General features: G+C 37.7%; 1 protein-coding gene across 2 annotated transcripts in view; it reads right to left on the minus strand.

The window, feature by feature from the left end:
* MICU2 (mitochondrial calcium uptake 2) overlaps positions 1 to 19,041 on the minus strand; it is a 249,043-nt gene that overhangs the window by 168,232 nt on the left and 61,770 nt on the right. The gene's annotated exons all lie outside the window — the stretch shown is intronic.

Consider the following 19,041-nt stretch of genomic DNA (forward strand, 5'->3'; position numbering starts at 1 on the left):
AAAACAAATGCCATTATGTGGAACCATATTGACTCCACAGCAGAGTTGAGTCTTTACAAGAGCACATCTGAAGAAGTGGGTTTTTTAGCCACGAAAGCTTATGCCCAAATAAATCTTGTTAGTCTTTAAGGTACCACCGGACTCCTCGTTGTTTTTGTACAACGACACAGTGTTCTACCATTTGAACAGGTAGCAGTAGTAGGTTCTTTTCTTTTATGTTTAACTGCCACAAGAGGGGGGTTGCCACTGGGTTTCACAGCTATTTGCTAGAAAGCAACGAATGTAGAGACTCAGGATTCCTGGGTTCTATCCCAGGTTCTGTAAGGGAATTAATGGTGACAAACCCTTCCTCCCCATCCTTGCAGCCTCTTCCAAAAAATTTCAACCTGGGGAAATTTTGGACCAAGTGGTTAAAATGTAGCAAAGTTATAAGCTACTGAAAACATAGGCTTGTACAGGAAAGCGTTAAGCAACCTTAACTGTAGGCACAGAGTCGCCTATAGTAACAAAGGTCATCAGTGACTTCTCAGACCTGTGCCTTTTTTCAATATAACACATACCATTTCCTCATAGATTTTAGCTATCTTGGAGTGCCTAAACTCTATGCTACACAAACTGTTGCCCTAACTGTGAAAACAGTATTACTTTATTTTTGATCAAAGGATATCTGTTAGATATTAGCTGCCCTACATGCTCAAACTAAAGATACATTATAACTGAAGCAATGTGACAATTTGACAAAACAAAAAAAGGGAGAAAAGAAAGGCCCCCCCCCCTTTTTTTAACACCAAGTTCTGGCAGAACATGCAACGTTAATGATCTAGGTTCTAAAGGAGCATACCATTCATATTTTTGTTGTAGTTGACATAAAGCACAGAACATTAAATTACAAGTAAATACAGTAGTAATCCACAGATGTGGGCACGTAATGTTCTGGCAAGCTAATTTATTGCCTCAGCAAAATACGATTTTGTAGGGAAACTCTGCTTTATATTGGAGAGGCACAAATGTTGTAGCAAGTCACTTAAGACTTGGCAAGAGCTCTCCATCCTCCCCCATCCTCCACTGACATACTTTATAACAGGTCATTATGATCTCATTCAACAAACTCAGAGGATATTGTACAGATGATGATTTATAAACCCATATAACAAACTGGGGGCTCAAGTTTGGGTTTTTTTTAAGTCTTTTCGGTTGTCTTGGCCGCTCAGTTGGCAGTACAACATGCTACTAATACAAATAGTTTCTTCATACATGACTCCTAGGCTCTGAAGTACACAGGGATGGGGGCTTGATAGGGGAGAGATTTTCAGCCTCTAAAGAGCGGAGTTCAATTTGTAGCAAACATTGTGGCTTCAGAAGCATTTGCTTGCCCCTTGATGGTTTTGGAATGGTACAGTGCACAAATGGCATATGCACAGCTGTTCAGTGAAAAGGAGGACTGAGATACATCAGGAATAAGTAGGTGGTTTCAAAATAAAAGCACAGGTAAGAATATAAGGCACACACCTAGTTCAGCTCTTAATTCTCGTCGCTCAGAAAGGATGGCAAAAATAAAATAAAATAAAATAAAATAAAAATAGATTGAATCTTCTGCAGCTATACATGATATGTAATGACTCACCCTTGCCACAGGGTGTCACAAGTTTAATGATACTTGGCCAGAATTTCAAATGTTGAGAGTAAAAATTGACAGGGAAACCCTGGGTTATAAGGCAATACTGGTTCTGTTACAGGAGTTGGCCACTGAGACCAAGTATAAAGTTTTATTTATGTATTTTTAAAAATCTACAGCAGCTACAAATAGAGAATAAGAAGGGACTGAAACTACTACATTTCAACCAGAGCTATATTGTGAAATTTAGTCAAAGAAATCAGTCACCCTACCAAAAATATCTCAATCTCTCTCTTACTATTAACTTCCCATCACTCTTAGAGTTCAGAAAAACAACAATTAAACAAAAGATGAAGATCCACAAAATGCAGAATAAGCATCTCGAACTTTTACTAAATTAATTCTTTTTCCTTTTATAGATGAACAGTAACTGCCATTTCAAAAGTGACATTTCTTTCCAAAGCTAGCATGTCAGAAAAGAAAATTAACATATTACAGGTATAATATACAAAGTGCTGATAGTCCTACATATGACAGGTTTCAGAGTAACACCATCCTGGCCACTATGGATATAGAAGCCCTCTACACCAACATTCCACACAAAGATGGACTACAAGCCGTCAAGAACGCTATCCCTGATAATGTCACAGCAAACCTGGTGGCTGAACTTTGTGACTTTGTCCTTACCCATAACTATTTTACATTTGGGGACAATGTATACTTTCAGATCAGCGGCACTGCTATGGGTACCCGCATGGCCCCACAGTATGCCAACATTTTTATGGCTGACTTAGAACAACGCTTCCTCAGCTCTCGTCCCCTAATGCCCCTACTCTACTTGCGCTATATTGATGACATCTTCATCATCTGGACCCGTGGAAAAGAAGCCCTTGAGGAATTCCACCGTGATTTCAACAATTTCCATCCCACCATCAACCTCAGCCTGGTCCAGTCCACACAAGAGATCCACTTCCTGGACACTACAGTGCTAATAAACAATGGTCACATAAACACCACCCTATACCGGAAACCTACTGACCGCTATTCCTACCTACATCCTCCAGCTTTCACCCTGACCACACCACACGATCCATCGTCTACCGCCAAGCTCTGCGATACAACCGCATTTGCTCCAACCCCTCAGACAGAGACAAACACCTACAAGATCTCTATCAAGCATTCTTACAACTACAATACCCACCTGCGGAAGTGAAGAAACAGATTGATAGAGCCAGAAGAGTTCCCAGAAGTCTCCTACTACAGGACAGGCCAAACAAAGAAAATAACAGAACGCCACTAGCCATCACCTACAGCCCCAAACTGAAACCCCTCCAACGCATTATTAAGGATCTACAACCTATCCTGAAGGATGACCCAACACTCTCACAAATCTTGGGAGACAGGCCAGTCCTTGCCTACAGAAAGCCCCCCAACCTGAAGCAAATACTCACCAGCAACCACATACCACACAACAGAACCACTAACCCAGGAACCTATCCTTGCAACAAAGCTCGTTGCCAACTGTGCCCACATATTTATTCAGGGGACACCATCACAGGGCCTAATAACATCAGCCACACTATCAGAGGCTCGTTCACCTGCACATCCACCAATGTGATATATGCCATCATGTGCCAGCAATGCCCCTCTGCCATGTACATTGGTCAAACCGGACAGTCTCTACGTAAAAGAATAAATGGGCACAAATCAGATGTCAAGAATTATAACATTCATAAACCAGTCGGAGAACACTTCAATCTCTCTGGTCACGCGATTACAGACATGAAAGTTGCGATATTACAACAAAAAAACCTTCAAATCCAGACTCCAACGAGAAACTGTTGAATTGGAATTCATTTGCAAATTTGATACAATTAACTTAGGCTTGAATAGCGACTGGGAGTGGCTAAGTCATTATGCAAGGTAACCTATTTCCCCTTGTTTTTTCCTACCCCCCCTCAGACGTTCTTGTTAAACCCTGGATTTGTGCTGGAAATGGCCCACCTTGATTATCATACACATTGTAAGGAGAGTGGTCACTTTGGATAAGTTATTACCAGCAGGAGAGTGGATTTGTGTGTGTGATAAAGGGTGGGGGGTGTGAGAAAACCTGGATTTGTGCTGGAAATGGCCCAACTTGATCATCATACACATTGTAAGGAGAGTGATCACTTTAGATAAGCTATTACCAGCAGGAGAGTGGGGTGAGAGGAGGTATTTTTTCATGCTTTGTGTGTATATAAAAAGATCTTCTACACTTTCCACAGTATGCATCCGATGAACTGAGCTGTAGCTCACTAAAGCTTATGCTCAAATAAATTGGTTAGTCTCTAAGATGCCACAAGTACTCCTTTTCTTTTAGTCCTACATATAGAATTCTACCACTTCTACTAAGATTTCAGGTAGATTCCAATACATGCCTTTTCTAATGTTCCTAGTCTCTTTTCGTTTTACACTTTGGCAAGATCATGAAACCTGAAAACCACCTAAATTTTTTTGATGGGTGGAAGAGGGAATTGACTCAAATGAGAAATCTATCAAAAATCTGGAGAAAAAAAATAAAGCAGAGTTACCATGCCAATGGGTGAATTTGGATACTTTTTATAAGAGTTCTATCAGGTTTATTATATTAGAACTACAAGGGTTTAGAAAATAGAGTCAGTATTGGATTACTAGGGTTGCTAAAGGTTCTGACATATATCAGTTCATATAATGGTGTATCATCTTTATTAGAATTAATATGTGATGGGAAAATGTGATCCATTACTTTGAATTATTACAGTCTTTAGAGTTCCCTATAAAACATGCCTCCATCTACACCCAAGACTGTTTCCCATCTATCGTACTTTAATATTACATATTTTCTCTGTTTCTTGTTTGACTAGGGTCACAAAGGTTATATCTCAAGGTGGAGAGGAAAAGTAATACTTTCTATCAATGAAAAAAGATACAAGGTCCAAGATAACAGAGCAAACCAGGGTCAAAAGAAAGAAAATTCACTGTTGAACTCTAGTGTTTGTAACTCTGATTTTGACAATGATAAATACTTATTGTAGTTAAAAGTACCTATTTTCCATATTATATGTCAGTATGGAATATTTATACTATAATATAGATTTGGGTGTGCAATGGACCTGATTTGAAGTCAATGGAAGTATTTTCATTGGATTAAATCTTTTACATTTATCCATACTGTGTGTGGTTTCTTCTCTAAATACAGATGTTCTTAAACTGTGGTCCACAAAACACTTGCTTGTGGTCCAGATAGCTGTCTGGTCACAGGATGCAGGCTGTTTCTTGTTTCCAGTGATTAAATTAAATTGAAGGACAGAAAAATACATTAAATACTTTGCTATTATTGCTCTTCCACATAAACAATTGCTATAGTTGCCACCTAGACATCATATGACTACAACTGGGAGGGGAAGTGGTCCATGAAAACATGAACATGAGGGGAGCAGTCCACGTGATTCATACAATTGTCATTTACATTGTGAGAAAGGTATGATAACTTATGTCTTCATACCACAGGTTTTCCAGTGTGATAAATCTATTTCATTTACAGTATACAAATTCTCTCTTTCCACTTGCCAATTTATATTTGTGTCTTTATTGATAATAAACATGAAGTGAATGCAATATTTTAAAAGTAGCACTATTGTAACTCTCACATAGGCAAAGTGATAAGTCCCAGCATGAGTTTACAAAGCAGAATTAACAAAAAGGGTGACGATAAACAAAGGGAGCCTATCAGATGTCCTACAAACCTATGGCACATTATCAAAATAATGGTTGCTCTGCACTGTTAGGGGGACAGTAACCAGAGAGTTAAACATTACTGTTCTAGAAAATGCTTAACTTCTTGAGTTGGGTGGTTGGGGCACAATCTGGAAGACAAAAGTGCCAAGGTAAACAGATATTTTTAAATTATGCTTATTTGTGAACTCACTTTCCTTGGAATGTTCCATTATAAGTTAAACCAGTTCTTAGTTGTTTCAGTTTACAGAATTGTAAACGTTAGCGATGGAAGAGACCTGATACATTATAATCTACCTGCCTACAAATCCAATCACTGTGCTGCGTATTTTAAATAGCTAAGGCCATTTCTGTTTGAAACAGCAGATGTTAACCTCAGACAGCCTTTGCTCACCTGGGCCTGATCTCTGTTGATGACTCAGATCTCACCCTTGTGAAATACGAACTTCTCCAATGAGAGTGGAGGGTGTTAGAAGCTTGCAGGATCTGGCCCACAAAAAATACTCTCTGCAGGGGACAAGACTTCTAGGGAAAAAAGGACTGGGCTCAGTAATCTCAAAAATTCTAAAATTAAACTATTTATCAAAATCAACCAAATTTGGTCATTTATTGATCCTAAACTTCACTTAAAACTCTGTTATCTGTGGTGCCATATCTTATATTCAAGTTTACTTTTGTACAGGTGGACTTAAGTGCTGAAAAGACTGAAAATGGATGACAGGATTCAGAGTGGTAGCCATATTAGTCTGTATCAGCAAAAAGAACGAGGAATACTTGTGGCACCTTAGAGACTAAGGTTTTAGCCCATGAAAGCTTATGTCCAAATAAAATTTGTTAGTCTCTAAGGTGCCACAAGTACTCCTCGTTCTTTTTGAAAATGGATGTTAACTATTTCCATTTTCACTGAATTGCCCACAGTGTACTTTGTCCTATAAATATTGATATATTTTGATAACTGTTTAGTTGAGAGGTGTTGAACAGTATTTAAAGAAATGCCATAGGCTTGGTTTTCCATAGGTGTATTTCTGCTTTCCAGTAGTCTGAACTCAGCACACTATTAGAGAATGGTACTTGGACATAAGGCAAGCAATTCATAGCAGCATCATGCTGACACAATACCTCTTTAACCTAATGTACTGCATTTTTAACTGACTTAGAATTACAGGTGTTATCTAGTGATATGTAAATTTTAAAGTGTCCAGTACAGTAGAGCACTTAAGCATGTGGTTAAGTCACTCTCCATTCAACAATGAACCCTTAAACAGAACTTAAATACATGCTTTGCTGAATCAGGGCCTACACACTGAATATTTTCCTTGCGCTCATTTTAAAAACTAAATATTTTTTAGTGTTCTATCCTTCTAATTGCACCATTACACTACCTTTGAAAATTCAATATAAACGTATTTCCCTGTATGTTTTGGTCTCCCTTTAAAATGCTGGTCTTTCCAGATAGTAACATTTGCAAGCCACCTTCGTCCTTCCCTGTAATCTCTATTCCACAAGCAAAGTGAGAGCAACATGTTTCCCCAACCTAACTTTTACAGTTTTTTTCTTGCCCCACTCAAGGTGGCTGCAAGACTTGTGCATTTTCATTTCTTGTCCTGCATACTCTCCGACTTCCTTCTTGTTTGTTGCACCTCTACTCAATTCTCCTCCTTATTCAAATAGCTAGGGAGAATGTTTTATGACACAAAAGGTAAAATCTTTTACTGTGTACATGTGCTATAACATCCCATTCTCAAGACAAGATAGAAAAAAAAAGTCACCAGAGCAGATCCTCAGCTGGTGTAAATAGGCTTAACTCCACTGAGGTCAATGGAATGATTCTTACTTACACGAGCTGAGAATCTTTCCCACTATTGTTATTACATATGAAGTTAAAAACTAGATAGAAATTTTAGGGGTACTGCTCTGTCTTTATTAACCACTGGACTTAATTACAACACATACAAAAATCGTTTTCTGTAGATCGCCTTATGGAGTTATATATAACCAGGATGAAGAGGAAAATACCCTGTCACTCTAATTTTCCTGAAAAAGTGAACACAGTACATAAAGTGGAGCTTTTGGTGAACTTCTGCACAGCTGCAGCCCTCTGTATGAACAAAAGAAGATTCTTTATAACCCCATCACTAAATTCTGCATTAATTTTTTTGTTTCTTCGGCATTAACTGAGAACTATGGAAACTCAAAAATCTTAAAAATTCCAATGGCTGATAGTCAAAGACTTTGTAGCCTATTAGTTTCCATGTATGAGTTGCAATCTTTTAGCTTTATTGAAAATTTAGTTGCTATTTGTTTTCCTTCAGTGCAGTTATAGGCAAGTTACTGGTATAAGCTTACTTGTGCCATTAGATTTCTCTTTAGTAACCCACTCAATGGGTTGTTGTTTTTTTTTGTTTTTTTTGTTTTTTTACAGGAGAGGGGCAAGTAATCTCCACTCACAGAATCAGATGAAAGCTTGTTGCCATGCACTAGTAAATTCCCGTTCCTTTTCGTACAACAGGCAAACGTAGCACTACAAAAGCTCCCTAAGAATAGAATTGCAAGTATCAAAGCCATGATAAACCCATGTCATTAGTATGTAATACACAGTACTTTAAAAATCCGTAAAAATTCAATGTGGGGGGAGAAGGGGGAGAAGAAGCTGATCCCTATCTTTCCAATCTCATTTCACCACAAAGAGCAGAAAAATTATGTCCATTAGCAGAAACTCCTGCCACCAAACTTGACCACGGGAGGGTTCAAGGTTATAAAGCTCCCCCTCCACCCCCCAATCATAATAACCCCAGCAAAAATGTGTGCCGGAACCTCTCACAATGGAGGAAGAATAGAAATACATTACAGCAACCCTTCCCTAAGAGTCACACACCACTGCTGGAAAAAACCTCCAAACTGAAAATAAAGCTGTGTAAAAATCACCAAGTCAGTCTACTTTTCACGGCTCCACTAATCTTTCCTCAAATTTTTTGCAGCTCTGAATTCAGTAAGAATGCAAAAGGTGAATATGAGAATAAAATAGGTCCTATTATCTATTAAAAACTACCAAGTTAGAAAAGGGTTATCTACTTAATTGGGTAAGCTAAACAAGACAATTAGGACAAACTTGGTTCCCCCTCCTGAATACTTAAGTGTACTGTGGTAAGTGGGGCTGCTTTCCAGTGCCTCCTTCAAGGCCATGCATGGTACTGCAGGCACTCTCAGCCTTAGTCTGCAAGATTTGGCTGCCTGCTTGCAACAGGGTAACCTGTGCCATACACTTGGTGTCAGCCTCTAAACTATCAAGAAACAAAACAGTAATGCAGTATGCAGCTGCTAAGCCTTTAAACGAAGGAAAAAAAACCTTCAAAATTCAAGTGCTTAATTGCAGCATGTAAAGGAAGGCTCTGACTTAGTCCTGAGGTGATGCTCCTCTGTCCCAGTCTCACCCAACTCGGCCCCTGAGTTCTTGATTGGTCAGTATTTTCTCCTCGCCCTTCTAGGCTTCTGGAGGACTGTCTTGTTGGTCACCTAGTCTGAATGGATTTCTCTTGGGCTGGGAGTGTCAGGGTGCTGATGCCTCCAGTGAAGGGCAGAGAAGGCCTGACAGACCCCATTACAGGTACATTTACAAGCACTAAAAGTAGAGCCAAATACATCCATATAGCAACTTTTTAAAATCTGACTTTTTCTAAACTGTTACATTTTGGGGATCAGATTTTACATACATACAGAAATTACTTGCTGGCCCCTAGCTTTATCCTGTGGGTCTGGAGATCACTTAGCAGTGATCTCTGGGATTTTAAGTAGTTTGTGTCCAAGTTGGGGAGGAGAAGACTGGTGAATCCCCTGAAATTTCATCTTTGGTGCAAACACTTTATACAGGCATACTGAAGAGGAGTAACAGAAGCCAAGAGATGTTACCTGTCTTCAAACAGACACTGCAAGGAGCTGTCAGGCTGAACTCCTGTGTATTCCTTCCCTATCATTTTTTCTTGGAAAGCAGAAGCTCTTTAGTACACTACCTTATTTACCTAGCTTGCTGTTTCTCATGAAAATTATAGCATTTAACATTTTTAATGCCACGTAATCATGTTAATCTGGGAATAATCCAAACAATATCACTTTGTGAAAGACAGACATCAATTTAAAAACATCTTTTAATTTAATTACAAACCTTTTTGTAGCAACAATGCATTAATAGCGATATGATAAACAGCATATGATAAATAGCAATAGCATCACTTTTCTCATCTCAAATGAGCAGAGCAGTTTTGGAGTTTTTGAATTAAATCTAAAAGTGATTACATTTGTTTGTCTAAATAAGATATGTTAAATTAACAGCAAGCTCTAACTGTTTTAATAAATGTTGGACATATAAAGAATAGTTAACATGTATGAACCAGTGCAAACAATGCAATAATTGCTTACACAACCTTTTAATAATACAGGCCAGGATATTAATGGTATAGTGTGTCTGTAGAGAATTTAAACATATCTGTGCAACACTTCCTTTTAAAAGCTGATAATTTTCTTCAGTTAAATAATAATGAAAATTCAAAAATTCACACAAATAAGAACAATTTAACAGGTTTCAGAGTAGCAGTCGTGTTAGTCTGTATTCGCAAAAAGAAAAGGAGTACTTGTGGCAACTTAGAGACTATGCTCAAATAAATTTGTTAGTCTCTAAGGTGCCACAAGTACTCCTTTTCTTTTAACAATTTAACAGTTTCCAGTTCACCACCACAGCTCATTCCTGCTCTTACAAGTCAGACAACATTTTACAAAGAAGATAGCTTCCTTTTTAGTCAAAAGGAAAGAATGCTAATAATTAGCCACCCAGGAGGCATTTGTTTCACAATATTTTTGGTACTCCATGGATTCCATTGTGGTCGGATTTGCAAAAACTTACAAGAAGGTTTGGAATACAGCCTTTAATTCAAATTTAAACTTAGGCCTACTGCATTCTTGCTCCAAATTAAAAACATGAAGAGACTATTGGCTTGGCATAAGTAACTCTCATTTGTTTGTTAGAAATCACTGAGGTAGTTTTTAAATTATCCTCCACAGATTCACTGACCCCAGAAAAGCTAGGATTTTTGTGGGGAAAGTAGAATCAAAGACAACTGTAATTATATGATTCTTCTTTAAATGGATTAAAAAGACTGCAAAACAAAGATTTTTGTTGTTTTTTAAATACCCTAAACCAATTATGTATAGCTTTATAGCTTAAAGGCAGTTGCCAAAATAAAATAATTCAGAATATACCTCAAAATGGTATCTCACAAAACTGACTACACACTGCCCCCTGAATGTCAGGAATAATCTACAAATGCAGAAGGCACAAATATTCTCATGAGAAACTGATTAATGCAGACCTTCCAAAGAAAGACGGTTATAGAAATAAAGAAATAGGTGAAATAGATTTGGCATATCACAAAAGAATCACAGAAATGTTTTATTTTAACAGTAAAAATAAAATAAAACAAAACAACCTTCCCCCCAGCACAACACATACACCAACCAAAGAAAACCCAACAAAAAACCCCACTCTTCAGTGACTGTCATTAATGAGAACAGCTTTATATTATATCCAGGTTCAAAGTTTGGAAATAGAATAAAAGCAGTAAAAGGCCCAGACATATACTACTGAAAAATAACAGGTTTCAGAGTAGCAGCCGTGTTAGTCTGTATCCGCAAAAAGAACAGGAGTACTTGTGACACCTTAGAGACTAACAAATTTGAGCATAAGCTTTCGTGGGCAACAGCCCACTTCATCAGATGCATTCAGTGGAAAATACAGTAGGAAGATTTTATATACACAGAAAACATGAATCAATGGGTGTTATCATACACATTATAACGAGAGTGATCAATTAAGGTGAGCTATTACCAGCAGGAGAGAAAAAAAACCTTTTGCAGTGATAATCAAGATGGGCCATTTCCAGCAGCTGTCAAGAACGTGTCAGGAACAGTATGGGGGAAAAATAAACATGGGGAAATAGGTTTACTTTGTGTAATGACATATCCACTCCCAGTCTTTATTCAAGCCTAATTTAATGGTGTCCAGTTGCAAATTAATTCAAATTCAGCAGTCTCTCGTTGGAATCTGGTTTTGAAGTTTTTTTGTTGTAATACTATGTGAAATTACGAAATATAACTCGTAAGGTAGCTTTTGAAAATGTATCTCTTTGAATTCAGAGTTGGTGCTTGGTTTGCTCAATTTGTAATTGTTCCACATCAGAAAGCTACAAAAACCAAGGATCTTTCAGGCTTTTACACGTTATAAAGAAGCAACACACAAAAACAAAAATGGCACAAACCTATTGCCTACTCTCTTGCTCCTCACCTTGGTGGGGGAGGGAGGGAGGGAAGGAAGGAAGGTGGGGCGAGAGAAGAAACCACTGAAGTTGGTGGCAAATATGGACATTTTTCATAAAATAATTAATTCAACCAGCTCTATGAATCCCGGGCAAAACAAGTTCTGTACACAAAAAGAGCCAGCAATATCCCAGATTGAACTGTTAGTCATCTCTCTCACATGTTACTGATGGCAACTTACAATTAAAGGAAAAAAGCAATCGCTATTAGATCTAGTTAAAGGGAAAGGAGTCTTTCTTTAACCAAATCATAGATTTCTGAGACTGGATCTAGGGCTTAGGCAAAACGCTACAGTGATTTTGTAGATTTGTTTTAAAGATGAGTTGTCATTGTATGGGAGTAAAGTACCAGTAAATTTGAAAGTTACCTCCATCTCCACCAAATGCTGGTTATCATAGAATATCAGGTTTGGAAGGGACCTCAGGAGGTCATCTAGTGCAACCCCCTGCTCAAAGCAGGACCAATCCTCAATTTTTGCCCCAGATCCCTAAATGGCCCCCTCAAGGATTGAACTCTCAACGCTGGGTTTAGCAGGCCAATGCTCACACCACTGAGCTATCCCTCCCCTTCAACAGTAGCAGCAACACTTAGCTTATATTTGAAACGAAAGAAACAGATTCATACAAGCATGTCTGGGAGTGCCAGAAGAAAAGATAATGAGCTAAAACATCTGAAGCACAGATCAGACACTTGACTTATGGGACAAAGAGGTCGAATCTTTTCATTCCATTACAGGTAGAAAATGCAGCTTAAGAGCTACAGAGAAAATAAATCAGTGAATCCCAGCAGGAAGAGAACTGAGAGAGAGACCTATAAGCAACTGTGTACATCATAAACTACAATTACCTTTAGAATTCTAGTCTATGTCAGGCCTTTCTTACTTATGAATTCACAAGACACTGAAACACCTTAACATTTCATTGAGAACAAACAAAAATTATGCCTTATAATAAAAGGATTTGTAAGATGTGACATTCTCACAACAAATTTTTAACAGAAATTGGGGAGTTCTATTGAAAAAGATTAAAGAGCTGCATCTTTGACACTTGTTGAATGTTCTTTAGCAAAAGGAATGTGTGCAATACACATTTGATTACTGATTTTCTTAGTGCCCTGCCTTATCAGTAAAAGTCACAGATTAAATGTAATGATACAGAAGGGATTTTAAACATTTTTTGGACAGACATCGATGTTTCTATCTAATTTTATTTGATTTACTTAGTGATACGCTTATGCACTCTAGTTCATGCCCTCAAACACTGGTTTTCAATCTACTGAATTCCATCCTATTTTTAAAATGAGAATTTAAGAGACCCCTATTTTTTGGAGAACTGCTATAATTCTATCCTACAACTTTTCAATCAAATTATATTTTAAATATATTAAATGTTGAACACTTGCCAAAATTTTGATGATTTTTATCTTTTACATTTATGCTTTCAGCATACATCTTTCAATGATTTACTGAAACAAGACCTTAAAGCAAAATGCTTCCACGATAGTGTATGTAAAAAAACAATTTAGGATCTTGAGAAGACAGAGACTTCAAGATACTCCTAAGTTCAAAATTAAAATAAAAAAATTTAGGCATCTAAAACAAAGCAAATAATATTTAAGGCAACTTAAAACAGCTAGAAAGATTTTAAGCTCATTATGTGTTTTTTGTATATTTAATTTTTCTCTGTATGCCTAATCTCAGGTCACAGATCTTGCTATGTGCCTCATTGGGGGTTTATACAGGTACAGCTATCTACTCGTGCACTGCATAGTGCAGGATTGGGGCTTAAAGTGTACTCCAGTAAAAGTGAAAAAACTGTCCTGGTATAACATTCTAAACTTTTATAACAAATGAGAGTTTTAATCTTTACATCAGTTAACTACACAAACCATATACCACTACCAAAGCACATGGTTATTTCATAAAGACACTGCGATGGAGCTTAGTGTGGTCAAAGATATATTTTTGTGGTAACTTACTGAGAGCAAACAGTTTTACAAAATAACACCCATAAAAAAAAATACCACTACAACTGACATCCATTAAAAAACCTGCCATTGCAACTACAGTGTGTTAAAAACTGGCCAATTAAAAAATCTGAAGCATTAAGATTTTGTCTATTTTAGATACTTTATGAACTGGAAGGGGAAAAAAGTGCTTTTTAACCTTTATCCAGTGTCAAGAAAAAAGCTACATTAACTGGGTCATGATGAAAGTTTGTACCCATATGCATTCAGAAACCAAGACAATTCTTTAATGTTTTAGGTGAAAAACATTATTTAACAAGCAAACTGAAAGAACTCTCATTTGGTGTGAGCCTATATGCAGTTTTCACACATCAGCATCAATGTCAAGGGACCAATGCATACAAATGCACTGCATTCTCCATATTGCTTGTGGCTCTTCCAGTCAGCTGACCTTGGGCAAATGTGGCATCATCCACTGTTGAGTTTGCTCAGTGCTGTGTGGTGGCTGGTTTTTGATGATAGCCAAAGGATAAGAGTGATTCTTCTCTTTATATGTGCATCTATGAGTCATTCTCCTACACTGACAAGGAACAAGCAGCTTTTTTGTCTTGGTCGAGTGTGGTATCAAGCACGATTGTTGCTGACCCAAATGATGAAACTTGCAATGCCAGCAACATCAAACGTTGAAGAACTGAACCACGGGACACTTATTTATCTTGCACCTACAGTAATTCATTCTTGCAAGATGGTCCATGTTATCAACACTACTTTCAGTGTCACTGTAGTGGAGAATTATGTGGAGTTTCTTTTTCGTCTCCTTCTACAACCTGGTCATGATGCATCATCAATAATATTATTACAGACTTGCCCTTCTTTGAAAAGAAACAGAAAACCAGTAGCCCAGCAAACCCAGACATCGGTGACAGTTTTCCCCTGCTGCAATATAGATGCATCTCACTGGGTATATCTGGCTTGTTTAATTGTTCCAACTTAGGTCAAAATTTCATTGAATAGATATTCAGCAAGCTGAACAGTGGTGACGAAGCTATCCCCAATTATGTTTCTTCCAGTTTTACATCAGGGCTGAACACAAGCTCCTCACAGTCTGAAGTCTAACTTGATGAACAATCAACAGAAACATGGTCTTCCTTCTCACAGCAACTCTCAACATGATCTATCACTATCATCTAATACAGTGGTGGGCAAGCTGCAGCCCATCAGAGTAATCTGATTGCGGGCCGCAGGTTGCTCGCCACTGACCTAAGAAGTTGGCATCACATGACAACTCGTTTTCAGAGTTGCAAATAATTTGTATAAGGTCAGAAGCAGAATATCCTGCCTGTTTATTTGCCTTCTTTTTGAATTGCATAACACAGAAAATACCCTCAATAATCTCCTGCATCTGCAGCATTTGGAGCACAATACCTGGACAGAAAATTTCCTCAAGAGTGTTAGGCAAAGTGAGCAAGCATCACTCCACAAGCCTTGGATTTGAAGGGACCAACCTCTCTGGAGTACCTTCTAACTTACGGTGATGTATATAGCAACCACAGTCACTGCAATGCATTATCAATTAGCATATGCTAACTATTACAATATAAGATACTCTCACTGGAAGCAAACATGTGCACAGAATTACTAAAAATATAGGATAACAGTAGAACACATTTGGGATACAATTTTATTGCACATACTTTTTTGATACAGTAAAAATGTTTTTCATGCAAAATTAATTTTTCTTTCTCTGAATTGTTTACATATATGTAGGTGACAATGTCGTAAAACAACATAGTTGGAGGGCTACTAGTTCATGAAATATCACAACATATATGTTTGCAGGGTACATTGCTCCACAAATGTGGATGAGGGTTGAACCTTCACAGGGGTGAGAGATGGTAGGAAACTGGATTTCTGTACTGGGAGTACAAGAACACCTCAATCATCCAAAACTAAATTTCACATTACACACAGACAGCAACAAACTGAATGAAGTTATTTAGCCAATAGCAATTTCTTCTACAACATTTTAAAATATTGATGAGACAGCCATTTATGCAGCTGCTAAATAGAAAAGGTCATTAAATAATTTAATTGGGTTGCCCAAGTGCTAGTTTTGCTATAGTTTGCATGTACAACACACAGAACTTTTGTGGTTTAGATTTATGTGAGAAATCTAAAGTTTGTGGTTTTCCTGTATTTTACATTGCTGCTACTTTGTCTTATTAAATGTTTGCAGCTCTGGAGTAAGTGCTTGGAATATTATTTTTTTAAAGCTACTTAGGGCCAACTGACAAAACAGAGCAAACTTATAGCCCCAAAAAGAAAAGGAAATAAATATGCATACTGTTTCCAAACATTTTTTTTAAATGCCTTTGTAAGTTTAAAGTGGGATGTGCCAGTACTGCAATTCTATTACATAAGGACAAGAAAACATAAGACAACCTCTCATTCACGCAGGACAAATAGCTTTGCCAAAAGCACAAATTACATCTAATTACAGGGTACAACTCTGTCATCTCTCTTTTTATAACCTAGTCATTTACACACTTTGATTTTTGACTTCCACTTGGTTTTATTAACATCAAAGCTTTGTCATCACTTATCTGTTTCTACAGACTTTTTTACCTGAGGCAATAAAGAATAAAAACTTCTTCGCATTTCAGCTTTTCGGATGCAAGAAAGGTTTAGTCTGCATTGTTCTCATGATGTTTCATGCTTATTAAACTTTTGTATGTTGTTGTAAAGTTTATTGCCCTTGGCATACCAATCTTAAATGCACTATAATTAAACCTACTGCCAGTATGCATATAAATACATTAGCACTACACTTTGATACATCTTATTTTTTTAAACACTATTTTTCATTAACATAACCACAGATGTAATTATCCAGTCTTGATGTATTACTTGTTGCAATAATGGACAATTTAATAAATTGTTTAGGCTCTAATCAAAGATTAAATGGCAATACATTTTTAATTAAGCTGTACAGAACTTTTCTGCATTTATAGATTCCAACAGAAAAAATAATCACACACAACAGATGACCATCTTTGATTAAATATGAAAGGTAAAACAACTGCTCTTAGAAAATTAACATAGCTATCAAGATTTTTTTCTTGACACTTCAAAAAGATTCCCCATGAATTCTGAATGGAGAAAGGTGCGTGACAGAGAATCCTGTCTGAAGGATATAGTCACAGAAATGTTTATACATCATCAGTTATTTTTCCTTCTCTGAAGATACCTTCTACTAGAACTCTTATTCTGGGGAGAGTAATTAACATTAGGAATGTCCCAAAATAAGAAGGGACAGGATAACCCAATCTCAGATTTAACTTAAGTTACTTAAAAGATCTGAGTCAAGAGAAAAATCTTCCAGTAAAACTGGCCAATTTAAAAATAAGGAATTTCCTTTAAAAAAAAACAACAAGGTTTTCAAAATTTGGATTTTCCTGCATTGGAATCAGATTCTACAGTTTAGAGACACAAAATTGGGATTCAACTCCTAGAGAAGCTGAATCCAAGCAATAATGCTTGTATGGAGTGAATGAATGGAGAACTGGAAACAGTCCAAGATCGTGTTACCTCGCCATGAATACAGCTTGACATGAGCTTCCAGTTTTAGGCTAGGCAAGTCATAGCAGTTCATGATACAATCAGACACGGTCCTGTTAGTACCAAGATCCTCTGCTGAACTTGTGTCCAATGAAACAAAAAATTGGGTTTTTAACAGCTTTAGTCAGCTCCAAGTAGAATCCAGAGGTCATATTAACTTTAGGTATGTAGAGAAGGGCCTCACTGGGATGGGCAGGGGGCCATGAGAAAAAATACTGACAGGGAAACAGGCTCATTAAAGTAATACTCTGTCACCATCTTGAAGAATCTTGGATGAATTCAAAGCACCATTTCAATTTTTATAAAAACTTGGAATAAGGTGGATCAGTCGCTAGAGCCTGAAGCTCACTGACTGAAGTCACTGCCACCAGGAAAATGACCTTTTATGTAAGAAATCTGAGCTCAGAAGAGGCTTTCATCCGCTTGATCAGAAGCACATAAATATCAAACACCACAAAGGGCTTTTTAAATGGCAGCGTTTTAATAATTATTCTAAATACCTATGGTTAATTACCTCTATCACTAATCACTCTGTGCCATCTGAGAAGTCAAGCATAGGAAAGGTGGAATTATCTTTGTGTTTCATCATGTTTAAGAGGATATATTAATTTATTTATTCTTTTACAGTAGCTCTCACTGAAGTAACAAGGAGTCTGGTGGCACCTTAAAGACTAACAGATTTATTTGGGCATAAGCTTTCGTGGGTAAAACACCACTTCTTCAGATGCACCACTTCTCCAGTGGTGCATCTGAAGAACCAGAACCACCACTTCTTCAGTGGTGTTTTACCCACGAAAGCTTATGCCCAAATAAATCTGTTAGTCTTTAAGATGCCACCAGACTCCTCTTTGTTTTTGTGGATACAGACTAACATGGCTACCCCGATACTTCTCACTAAAGTGCTTTCCCGCTGTTCTTGATCTCCAGGACTTGGGATGTTTTGAGGATGAGTTTGCCCAGCTGATCTGAATCAAGGTTTCTGTTCTGCCATCTCTTACCCTTGGAAAGAATCTGTTTCCTTTGGTTAGGATGACATTTACCCTTGTTTTGCAATTTTGCTTTGCACTTTTTTCCTCCCCAGAGAAGAACAGAAGGATAATGTGGCATTTTCTGCTGCTTCCACTGGATATGAGGAAAATGAAAGGCAAAAGGAAAAGCTGAGGAGTTTAACAGCATTGATTATGTGGAGAGACTGGAGACAAGTCTGCAGACAATACAAAGATTGGTGGGGTAGCAAATATAGACAACAACTGGTCATGGATACATGATCTGAATAAGTTGGTAAGATGGGAATAATCAAACAACATGTTTTAAAACAGCCAGGTGCAAGGTTATACATTTGGGATTAAATCTTGGAAAGCAATGATTCAGTGAAGGATGCACTAGTCATTGTAAATAGCCAACCAAACATGAACTCCCAGGGCATGCCTACACTGCATCTGGGAGCATGCTTCCCAGCATGGGTAGATTCAAATGTGCTAGGTCTGCTCAATCCTAGTGCACCATAAATAGCAGCATAGCTGTGGGTAGCACAGGCGGCAGCTCAGACTAGCTCTGCCTGAGTACCTACCTGTCTGCAGCAGGGAACATATTGGGCTGCTAGCCCAAGCCACCACCCGTAGTACTCCCAGCTACACTGCTATTTTTAGCATGCTATCTTGAGCAGAGCTAGTGCATCTGTCTACCCACTCCACCCAAGTACACTCCCAGCTGCAATGTAGACA

This window comes from Lepidochelys olivacea (genome assembly GCF_965140295.1).
Source record: "Lepidochelys olivacea isolate rLepOli2 genome assembly, chromosome: 1".
Classification (NCBI taxonomy): Eukaryota; Metazoa; Chordata; order Testudines; family Cheloniidae; genus Lepidochelys; species Lepidochelys olivacea.